This window comes from Benincasa hispida, chromosome 4 (genome assembly GCF_009727055.1).
Source record: "Benincasa hispida cultivar B227 chromosome 4, ASM972705v1, whole genome shotgun sequence".
NCBI classification, from domain to species: domain Eukaryota; kingdom Viridiplantae; phylum Streptophyta; class Magnoliopsida; order Cucurbitales; family Cucurbitaceae; genus Benincasa; species Benincasa hispida.
Genome location: NC_052352.1, coordinates 27,319,295 through 27,331,893, shown reverse-complemented (window position 1 = coordinate 27,331,893; position 12,599 = coordinate 27,319,295).

The window sequence follows — 12,599 nt, the reverse complement described above, 5'->3', positions numbered from 1 at the left end:
GCCGCGAGAGCCTTCGTAAACGGATTAGCAACATTGTGCTTCGAAGTGATCTTCGTGACGATCACGTCCCCTCGATGCACTATCTCTCAAATCAAAAGATATTTTCGCTCTATGTGTTTGCGACGCCTGTGACTCTTAGGCTCCTTGGAGTTCGCCACTTCCCCACAATTATCACAATAAAGGGCAATGGGTCTAGACATATCTGGAACAACTTCCAGTTCTGTCAAGAACTTCCTGAGCCAGACGGACTTCTTAGCAGCTTCGCAAGCCGCTACGTACTCCGCCTCCATAGTGGAGTGTACGATGCACCCCTGCTTAGTGCTTCGCCACACTACAGCTCCTCCGTTACGAGTAAAGACTGACCCTGAAGTGGACTTGAGAGAGTCTCTATCAGTTTAAAAGTAAAAATTCGTGTATCCAATAAGGATCAAATCCCTAGATCCATACACGAGCATGTAGTCCCTCGTTCTCCTAAGATACTTTAGGATGTTCTTCACTGCAGTCCAGTGACCCTGGCCTAGGTTAGACTAATACCTACTCACTATGCCCACAACATAACAAATGTCTGGTTTAGTATAGAGCATCGCATACATCAAATTGCCAACGGTAGACGCATATGAGACCTTTCTTATCTCCTTAACCTTTTGAGACGTCTTAGGACACATGTCCTTAGACAAAGTGACTCCATGCCTGAACGGTAGTAGACCCCTCTTGAAGTCCTGCATCGAGTACTTGAGCAACATCTTGTCAATGTATGATGCCTGAGATAGTGCTAGCACTTTGTTCTTATGATCCCGAAAGATATGTATACCTAGAACAAACTGAGCCTCTCCCAAATCTTTCATTTCGAATTAGGTCGCTAGCCAGTTCTTAATTGCAATCAGTAGACCTACATCATTCCCAATGAGTAATATATCGTCTATGTACAACAATATGAAGACTACTGAAGCATTGATGATCTTCTTGTATACATAAGATTCATCAACGTTCTGGTCAAAGCCATACTTCTTGATCGCAATATCAAACCGTATGTTCCAAGATCTAGATGTCTATTTCAGCCCATAAATGGACCGATTCAGGTTGCAAACCTTTTTCTCTTGACCTTGGACTATGAATCCCTTGGGTTGCACCATGTAAATGGTCTCCTCAAGATTGCCATTTTGAAAGGCCGTCTAGACGTCCATTTTCCAGATCTCATAATTAGAATACGCTGCAATGGACAGAAGGATGCGGATCGACTTTAACATGGCAACAGTCGAGAAAGTCTCCTCGTAGTCGACTCCCTCTACCCAGGTATAACCCTTTACCACAAGTTAAGCCTTTAAGGTTTGCACCTTCCCATCAACACCTCGTTTGCGCTTGTAGATCCATTTACAACCTATAGGTCTTACCCCATCAGACTGAGCTACAAGATCCCATACTGAGTTGAAGTACATCGACTCCATCTCGAGATCCGTGGCCTTGACCCATTTATCTCAATCTACATCCTCCATTTTCTTATGGTTGGATCCTCACCGTCGCCATCTGCTACCATAGCAAGGATTTTCGTGAAACCCAGATAGCGAACGGGCGGGTTCGCAATCCTCTCACTGCGTCGAGGTTCCCTTAACTCTTGAGGTGGAACCAACCTACTAGATGAACTAGCATCAACAACGCTGATGAAGCAGGCTCTTCAACAACTCTTATTGAAGTTTCAGTAGTTTCATTGGAAAGTTCACGCAACATGACTTTACTTTGTGGATTGTGCTCCCTAATATGATCCTCCTCCACGAAAGTGGCGTTTGTGGAAACAAACACCCTATTTTCTGATGGATCATAAAAATAACCCCCTCGTGTACCTTTGGGGTAGCCAACAAAGAGGCATAACCTCGATCGTGGTTCCAACTTCTTGAAATTTTCCTCAAGCGCATGTGCAGGGCAACTCTAAATGCGGAAGTGGCATAAACTAGCTTTATTCCCATTCCACAACTCCAGAGGTGTTCTCGCAACACTCTAGAAGGGAACACAGTTGAGTATGTATACGTAGTCTCCACTGCGAAACCCGAAAACGAGTTCGGTAAGGAAGCATAACTCATCATCGAACGAACCATGTCCAACAAGGTTCTATTTCTCCTCTCCACTACACCATTTTGCTAAGGTGTACCCGACGCTGAGAGTTGGGAAATGATTTCATGTTCTATCAAATAGTCCTAGAATTGGGAGTCCAAAAACTCTCCACCTTAATCCGATCGAAGTGTTTTAATCCGTCTATCCAATGCGTTTTCAACTTTAGCCTTGAACTTTTTGAACTTTTCAAAGGATTCACACTTCTGTTGCATAAGATAAACATACCCATACCTAGAGTAATCATCAGTAAAACTGATAAAATACTCATAGTCGCCTCGGGCTCACACATTCATAGGACCACAAAGGTCAGAATGTACTAACTCAAGAGGCTCTTTGACTCAATAACCTTTTCCGGTAAAAGGTTTTTTAGTCATCTTACCCTCAAGGCAAGATTTATACACTGATAAAGAATTTTCTTCTAACTCACTTAGAAGTCCATTCTTCACCAATCTCTCAATCCTATTGAGATTGATGTGCCCTATCGAAGGTGCCAAAGATGGGCTTTTTCTTTTTGTGAAATTCGTTGACGTTTAGATTGAGTTACGATAGTTTTAAACAACTCTGTGTTATGGAGGGAACTAATGGCTAAAGGTCTTAGCACATACAAGTTATTTTCCATATACATTATACAAATATTAACACCATCTTTATGAATAAACGCTTTATCCTCATTAAACGAAATAGCGTATTTACATTGTAGCAAACACTTTACAAAAATAAGGTTCCTCTTAAGTTTAGGAAAAATAAATACATCATGTAAAATAAGAAACCTATTCTGTAAAGATAACTGGATCCCTCCCACTGCCACAGTTGAGACGACGTGCCCGGTGCCTACTCGCATCATCATCTCACCAGCCTCCAACTGTCGCCAGGATCTAATCCTCTGAAAAGAAGAGTAAACGTGATTAGTGGCACCCGAATCAATTATCCAGGCAGAATCATCATTCTCCACTAAACAAGTTTCAAGTACAAGTAAATCATGTTTACCTTTATTTACCTTAGCCTTAGCCTTGCGGCCTTCCTTTCCTTCAGCCAGCGAGGATAGTTCCTCTTCTAGTGTCCATCCTGGTTGCAGTGGAAACATTTTCCCTTTTCAACCGGCGGCGGATTCCTTCATGGGGCGACAGGCAGCGGGTTAGCAGGCGCCTTCCCTTTCCTCTTACCACCCTTCTTCTTCTTCCCCTTTGCAGAGTTAGAAGTAGAAGATGCATACTTCGTTCCTGAGGTCGAACTTCTATGAAACATCTTGGAAGATGAAGAAAGATTTGCCTCAGCCTTCTTCCTCTCCTTACTATTAAGTAAAGATTGGTAGGTCTGCAACTCGTTGAGGAGAGTCGTAAGGTTGTATTTCACTTTGTTAAGAATCACATTACTAACAAAGTGCAGGAAGCTCTCCAGCAAAGAATGTAGGATTATGCTAACCTGGCTGCCTTCATCGATGGTAGACCTATTCACTCCACCACATTGAAGTGAACCATCATGTTAAGCACATGTTCACGAACAGAGGTGCCTTCTTCCATTTTGGATTTGAATATATACTTAAGAGCCTCGTGCTGGATCTGTTCAGACGGTTGTCCAAACATTCCCTGCAGAGACTCTGTGATCTCACGTGCTGAGACCATGCGCTCATGCTTCTTGGCCAAGACTTCATTAAAACTTGCCAAGATATAGGCTCAGGCCTTCTCATTTTCCCGTGTCCATCGCTCGTATGCCTCCCGAACATTTCGAGCGACATTCAGAGCTGGAATAGGAGGACATACCTTCGTAAGGGCAAACATGAGATCCTCGATGGTCAGTATCGTCGTGATCATATGTTTCCATGTCAAAAAGTTATCGCCAGTTAATTTCATGGCACTAAGCAAAGCTAATATGGCTGTGGCCATTTTCAAAAGATTGTTGCTGAAAAACGAATAAAACTTTTATTAGATTTTGCTCAACCACATTTTAACCAATTAATTTTGCAAAACAGTTTCAAGTACCCTAAGTGAAAGACTTCTATTTTGCAATGATGCCCCAGTGAAGCAGGACAAACATCACCGATGGGGTGATCAGATGCCCCTTCACTGGGATGAGACCTTCTCAACCATTAGGCATAACCAACTCTTGGAACTAAACCTAACAGCCACCATTTATTTGGTCCAGAACTGTTAACCTTTAACAACTTTGCGTAAGTGTGACCCCTCACTTTCGGTGCCAGAGTCCCGCCTTAATGAGCCCACTATAGGAAAGAAGAAAACCTTATCCTCTTTCAGAAAATCAAATAAAGAAACGCGCAAAACTGTCATCCTATAGGGGGACACTCCCAGTGTGCCTCGAGGCGATGCGCAGAAACTTTATTCAATCCAACGAGGGAGACCGAGGGATATGCTGTCGCACTTCCTGCTCCCACTTACTATGTACATTCTCTCCATCCTCCTTGATATTGACCTACCTAAACACCATCCTTTAAAAGGACACTCTCAAGGTGCCACGAGGCCGAGCGTAGATCTCATGGTGTAAACTATATAGGAGAAACATGAAAGGTTTAAGTGAAGCATCATATGCCCTAAGTACCTCCCACTGAATGTTCTACCTAGGGATTCATTAACCTAGACAATTCGGCTACTGATTTTAGTCTAAGTCATCTTTTTAAGTCTGCTCATAAACAACTTTTATCTATGAAATATGAACAAGTTCAAGTAGTCACATTTAAACATTTTAATGGATTTTTCTTAATTTGAATGCATGCATCAAATCTATCTAATTCACCTTTCCAAGTAGGTTCCTAGGTAGGGGTGTTACGTTTCCGTCAACTTAAATACCCCAGCCTAGACAGAACCCGCCTTAGACAAAAGGTCCCTTATAGATAGATTTGCTACACTTTAAACTTTTGTTAGTCAATTTAATCCTATTAAACTGATTAAAAGATTAAAGCCTAATGGTTGCCAATCATATTAGAACTGTGATCTTAGGTCTATGTTATCTAAGTTCTAAACATTTTAAAACCAAAAATTAAACCTAAGTGTGCATGCATGTCTTTATTATTGCTTTCAGTTCTAATTTCTCTTTAACCATTAAAAAGAAACAACTAAAACACATTGCGCATAACTATTATAACACTTATAAAGAAACTAATGTGTCATGCTTCATGCAATGTCCGGTCATTACTATACATAACTTTTATATATAAGCTTAATAACTAAGCAAACATGTTTTTTTTTACACCCTTATACTATAACAATTATAATATAAAGATGATGCATGTCAATGCTTTTTATGCATGCATAAATATAACTCTTATATTATATGATGCATGAGCATGCTCTTACATAATTAAATCATGCTTCTCTAAATTATAACATTTATAATAAAGAGATGATGCATGACCAAAGCATAACCTAATGTGGGATTTACTATATGTGCATACCATATGACATATAAATAACCATACATCTCATGTAATAAACCAAGGATTAATGGACTGGGATGAACCTTAACAAAATGGGAATGAAATAACTCTATCTATTACATTTTTCATCGAGCAAACTGGTTCACAGGTGAACCGGGTCTTGAACCACCAGGAGAAACTCCATCGTTTAGTAAATTTCGTAGGTAAACTATCGCTCAGCGCACACTAGACGATAGTGTAAATGCTAAACGATCTCTTAGACAACAATGAGGTTGCAAAGCCTGATCGTCTAGGCGATCGCTTAACACGGTGAAAGGTAAACGATTTACCATGCATTACTTCGCGATCGTTTAGTCAGTTACTAAGCAATGAAGCTTGATGAGCTAAACAATCATCTAGTGCACGCGCGCGTTAAACAACACCTAAGCATCCGATACTCAACGATCGCTTGCCCTATCGTCTACACGACCCGATCAATGCTTGATCCTCTTCTTCCTCAAAGAACAACAACCCTTGCTTTGAACTTCTTCACGAACAACTCAAGACTCAAACTAACTTTGAATTACAGACTCAATAAAAATTAATTATGCCCAAAAATGCAGGGGCCTTTCCAATTATTCAAAAATGCAAAAGAATTAATCAAACCGAGGTTACATCCCAGAAAACTCCACTAATCCGCACATCCACAAACAATTTAACAATTAAACAGAGAGCAGATATGCACCCACCATGAATGTATATGCAATTCATTGCATCAATAAAATTGGAATATCAACAACCTGGCACTAATACCAATTGAAGGAACTCTTAAACAAGAGTCTCCATGAGCGGGTTCGGATCTTTCCAATTTTATTATGACTGAATTACCACATACACATTCTAACAAACAAATATGCATTGTAACACTAGTTATAGGCATGCTTTAACAATTAAAATACAAAAATACTGAGTAAACGTACCAGTTGAAGACAATCTTCACTTGAACTCAATCCAGTGGAAGCAACCCCTCTACGGTCCTTATCGCCGAACAAATAGTCGCCTAGCAGCACCACCGATCTTCTACACGAACGGCAACGCACGAACAAACATGATTGGGGACGACACCACCACTCGAAGCCCTTGGTATTCTCGAAGTGAGAATCCAAAGAGTGGACTTTGATGGAATTGGTAGAGAGAGGAGGAAAAGACAATTATGTAGAACGAACAAGCAAGTGGGAGATAGTATATGACTATCGTATAGTCAGGTACTTGTCGTTTAGAAAAAGGTACACAATCGTGTAGGTTTTACTAAGCGATCGTCTAGTAAATAGTAAGCGATCGTTTAGGTCAGCTCGGCACGTAAAGCGATCGTTTAGAGAAGGTAAGTGATCGTTTATAAATCACGTGTGATTGTTTAGTGCACGGGTGTGCGATCGTTTAGGCGATGGGCGCTATCGTATAGGCTCTCAACGTTAAGCGATCATGAAGTTTCCACATTGTGAGCAAATTTCTGCGTCTCTTACAAAATGAAACCAATTTCATTTATTCTTCAGTTACAAGAACTGAAATCAATCTTCCCACTTTCACACGATTTAGGAGAAATTCTTAACCAATTATCTCATAACTGCCTATTCAATAATAATGAAAATAATCATATTATATTCTTAACCTATAGTTTCATATCATATATGTACTATAGTAATTTCTCCTGTACTTGATATAAATCATATTTATATCTAATTTCCTCAAAAATAATGTATCTCATACATTTAGTCAATTATATCATATATAATTAACCAGTTCAATTATATCATATATAATCAGACTCCTTCTTGTCAATTTGAACATTTCAAACTGATCCAAAAACTGATTCTCGACTTTATTGAAACTACTAAGGGGACTTTATAGACCTGTGGCTCGAAGTCCAACAATACGTGAATAGCTGACTAAACTCTTTAGCCACGAGATCCACCATCTGTTAACTGTCAGGCATTCCACTAAAGACCAACAGTTGAACTCTTCTTACCACAGATATATTTCTGTGTCCATCGGATATTGATGCGTTATTTTATGTGATGAAATAATGGAATGAAATGCGGTGATGGAAATGCGTTGAGCAACAAGTTTTCTCAGTGGAACCCAAATATAAGTTCCACTGAGTTTCCTGGTAAGTCTAGGGTCCAACTCAGGGACTAAGGAAAACGGTATGCGGTGATAATTTCTAAGAAGACTTTGCGGTAACCAAATAATCAAATAGTTGTTTGGGGTGTTGTTTGCGGTATAAAATAAATTTATGCGGAAGATTTGAGAAAAGATCGATTATGCGGAGATATACTGAGTATGCGAAGGAACGGGTTTAGAAGGTCTTTAGCTAGCGTTTCCTGGGAATGCGTCAAACTATGCGATCATGCTACACTCATGCGACAGTAAATCATTTTCCAATGCAAATGCGGTGCTCCTAGTTCTATGACGCATGTGTTGAATGCAACAATGTCCATAGAGCTTATTCCTAAGTCTCTACTCTTTTCCTATGTGATGATGCAAGATGCATACAAAGACAAGGTGACTACACACAATCATATCCTATCTCTAGGATGCATACGATGCGTTAATAACAAACAATGTTTATTCCTAAGCTCTTATCTCTTGATTATGCGTTTTAATCTGACTCTCCCGAGCCTAGATTCTAACCTGGATTTTCCAAGCCTAAATCTTGTCCTTAGACTACCCTCTCGAGTATCTCTAATGGACGAATGATGCATACAGAATACAAGATAATCGCATAGAATAAAGATCCCCAGTTATTCTAGCTAAGTGCTTCTTAACCCATTCGACAAATTTAGCTACTCATGCATAATAAACAGAGAGTGAATAGATATAAAGAATTAAATTCCATTTTGATAGATGAGTTTAAGTACAAAATGACAATGGAAGATAAGGATAGAGAGCCTAGTAGCAATCCCTTGTTTTTCAAGGCTTTTACACTGTCAACTCTATTCTGTTCAAAATATATTCCTGCTTCTGCAGAAGCTGGCCCTCACTCTGATCTTCGATGCTTCTGGCACTCTTCCAAGTTCATCGGAACGATATCTCGACACAATCTCGCTTCTCTCGCTTCCGCCTTAAAATAAAAGAAAACCTAAGAACAAGGCTATTCTAAATATGGAGAAAATTATCTAAGTATCTGAACTATCCGAACTATCTGAACTCCTTTTCTGAAGGTTGCCTTTGGTATTTATAGAGCTTTAGGGTGAAAGGCGTCTTCTCTCTTATGATTGCATTGATGGGATGACATTAATTCTCTGTCTGATGCATCGAATATTTGTCACCGAAAAGCTGAGTGTACTTACTATCGTTAGCGGCTTGTCAACTTAATTCGGACTCGACCGTCATCAACTTTCTATCCCATTATGAATAATTATGCTTTTCACCCAGATGCACCCACCAAGTTGGGCCAGCTCTATGCGGAAATCCTTCTTGGACAAATGTTTGCGAGCACAAATCACCGCAAAGCCTTGCGGTAATGCTGCGCTCGACCGTTGATTTCTTGTGATCGCACTTTCCGTCTTGTGTCAATGCATATTCTGCATAAAAATACAAAAGTTAACTATTTTTATGCGATGAACGCATGCGACCGCAATGTTATGAACTTAATGCTTTTTGGACGCAATCTAACATATTTTATCAACGCAAACCTTCATTGTTTAAAAACTTAGCATTGTAATAACATGCATTTCTGTCCGTTATCAGATATAACCAATCATGAATACGATGACCCTTCCCAGATGCCGTAAGTACAATTGGGCCAATTTATCATTTTGCCCCTATAGTTACATCTCACTCCTTAAGTACCACTGATTCCTCTAATGAACAATACAACATAGTCCAACTATGTGTGAACACCTCTCGGGCCAAGAGAAGCTGTGTGGCCCTACATCGTTCAAACCCTGGAATCAGCCCTTAAGGGAACTATCTATCTACTTGCCCCTGCTTCAGGGAAGGAGTGAATTCCATCTTGTGTAGATGAGTTCCTGGCTACTAAATCAGACGAATCCCCAAAGTGGTAGGTTTGAGTCAGCGACCTAACCACTAACACCCATGCAAATCAAAGGACCGCCTTCAATTGCAGGAGTTCCCAACTCACTCAGGATTGAGTTCATGTTACCTATGGTCATCCTAGTGAAGTGAAGTCTCTGTCATAAATGGTGTTATATAACGAGATGTTAACACTTCGTGGTCAGTTCTTATACAAACTCTTTGTATAGGACGCCTCTGCTCGCATGTCCTCTACATGAATGATCAGGACTAGACCATCTGTGGCAAGTCACAACACTTGTGATCATTCCAGAAAGTGGGCTGCATTCGTAGCGCTACCATGATAAGGTTTCCCTCCTATATCCATATACTACAGACCATTTTGGTTATCACTTAAGACATGATCCACTTGTATGTCACCACATACATGCTTAAGTTACATACGGATAACCAGGGATTTTAGTTTTATTGGTTTGTGGTAAAGCAAATAAAACAAACGACTAAGCAAAATTAAGAAGTGAAGTAAAATATCATATATTATACATCACAAGCGTTCATACAAACTGTTTACAAACTACAGAACACGAGACTTTAGGGCATCAACCCCAACAATCTTCCACTTGTCCTAAAGCAAAGTGGGATGTACAAAAACTAGTACAAAACAATAAATTAGGGCATAAAATCTCAATACAAGAAAATCTCCCACTTGCCCTAGTCCAGCCGCAGATCTTGTAGACTCATGCTCTGAAGGTGACCCTCAAACACGGTAGCCGTGAGAGCCTTCGTAAATGGGTCAACAACATTGTGCTTCGAAGTGATCTTCATGACAATCACGTCCCCTCGATGCACTATCTCGCGGATCAGAAAATACTTCCGCTCTATGTGTTTGTCACGCTTGTGACTCTTAGGCTACTTGGAGTTCGCCACTGCCCCACTATTATCACAATAAAAGGTAATAGGCCTAGACATATATAGAATAACTTCCAGTTCTGTCAAGAACTTCCTGACCCATACGGCCTCCTTAGCAGCTTCGCAAGCCGCTACGTACTCCGCCTCCATAGTGGAGTCTACGATGCACCCTTGCTTAGTGCTTCGCCACGCTACAGCTCCTCCATTAAGAGTAAAGACCGACCCTGATGTGGATTTCCTAGTATTCTTATCAGTCTGAAAATCGGAATCCGTGTATCATTTAAGGATCAAATCCTTTGAACCATACACAAGCATATAGTTCCTCGTTCTTCGTAGATACTTGAGGATGTTTTTAACGGCAGTCCAGTGATCTAATCCTAGATTAGATTGATATCTACTGACTATCCCCACTGCATAGCAGATGTCAGGTCTAGTACATAACATCGCATACATCAAGCTACCCACAACAGATGCATAGGAGATCTGTCTCATCTCCTCCACCTCTTGAGGTGTCTTAGGACGCTGTTCCTTAGACAATGTAACTCCGTGCCTAAAAGGCAATAAGCCACTCTTGGAGTTCTGCATCGAATATTTGATAAGTATCTTGTCAATATAGAAAGCCTGAGACAGAGCTAGCATTTTGTTCTTTCGATCTCTAAAGATCTGAATACCCAGAATAAACTGAGCCTCTCCCAAATTTTTTATTTGGAATTAGGTTGCTGGCCAGTTCTTAACTGCAGTCAGTAAACCTACATCATTCCCAATGAGTAGGATATCATCTATATATAACACTAGAAAAACTACTGAATTGTTATTGATCTTCTTGTATACAAAAGACTTATAAACGTTTTGATCAAAGCCATAAGATTTGATCGCAGTATCAAACCTTATGTTCCAAGATCGAGAAGCTTGCTTCAGTTCATAAATGGACCGATTAATCTTGTATTTGCTTTTGACCTTGGGTTATGAATCCCTCGGGTTGCACCATGTAAATGGTCTCCTCAAGATTGTCATAATATGAGGCAACGGATAGAAGGATCCGGATAGACTTAATTATGGCAACAGGCGAGAAAGTCTCCTTATAGTCAACTCCCTCAACCTAGGTATAACCCTTTGCCACCAGTTTAGCCTTGAAGGTTTGCACCTTCTCATCAGCACCCCATTTCCTCTTGTAGATCCATTTACAGATTTAACCCCATCAGGTTGATCTACAAGATCTCATACGAAATTGAAGTACATAGACTCCATTTTGAGATCTATTGTTTTGATCCATTCATCTTTGTCAATATCCTCTATTGCCTTCTTATAAGACAATGGATCCTCAACTTCGCCATCAGCTACCATAGTCAGGATTTCAATTAAACCCATATAGCGAATAGGTGGGTTCGCAACCCTCCTACTATGTCGAGGTTCCCTCAACACTTGAGGTGGATTTGACCTACTAAATGAACATACTTTAACAACTCTTGTTGAGGTACTAGTTTCTTCAACAAATCTTGTTGAAGATTCAGTAGTTTCTTTGGAAATCTCATTCAACACAATCTTACTTATGGGCTTGTGCTCCCTTATGTGGCCTTCTACAAGAAAAGTAGCATTTGTCGATATAAATACTTTGTTTTCTTTAGGATCAAAGAAGTAACCACTTCTCGTCCTTTGGGGTAGCCTACAAATAGACACAATCTTGAACGTGGTTCCAATTTCTTAAGATTAGCCTCAAGCACATATATTGGGTAACCTCAGATTCTGAAATGACGTAAACTAGCTTTATGACCATTCCATAACTCCAAAGGTGTTTTGGCAATACTCTTGGAAGGAACAACATTCAAGATGTACGCTGCAGTCTCTACTGCATAACCCTAAAACGAGTCAGGTAGGGAAGCGTAACTCATTATAGACCGAACCATGTCCAACGGAGTTCGATTTCTCATTTCTGATGCACCATTTCTGTGAGGTGTATCAATGGTGTATCATGTGCTGAGAGTTGGGATACTATTCCATGTTCTATCATATAGTTCTAGAAAGTTAAATCCATAAACTCTCCACCTCGATCAGATCGAAATTTTTTAATCGTTCTATTTAACGCATTTTCAACTTCAGCCTTGAATTCTTTAAACTTTTCAGACTTATGTTGCATTAAATAAACGTACCCATATTTTAAATAATCATCAATAAAACTGATGAA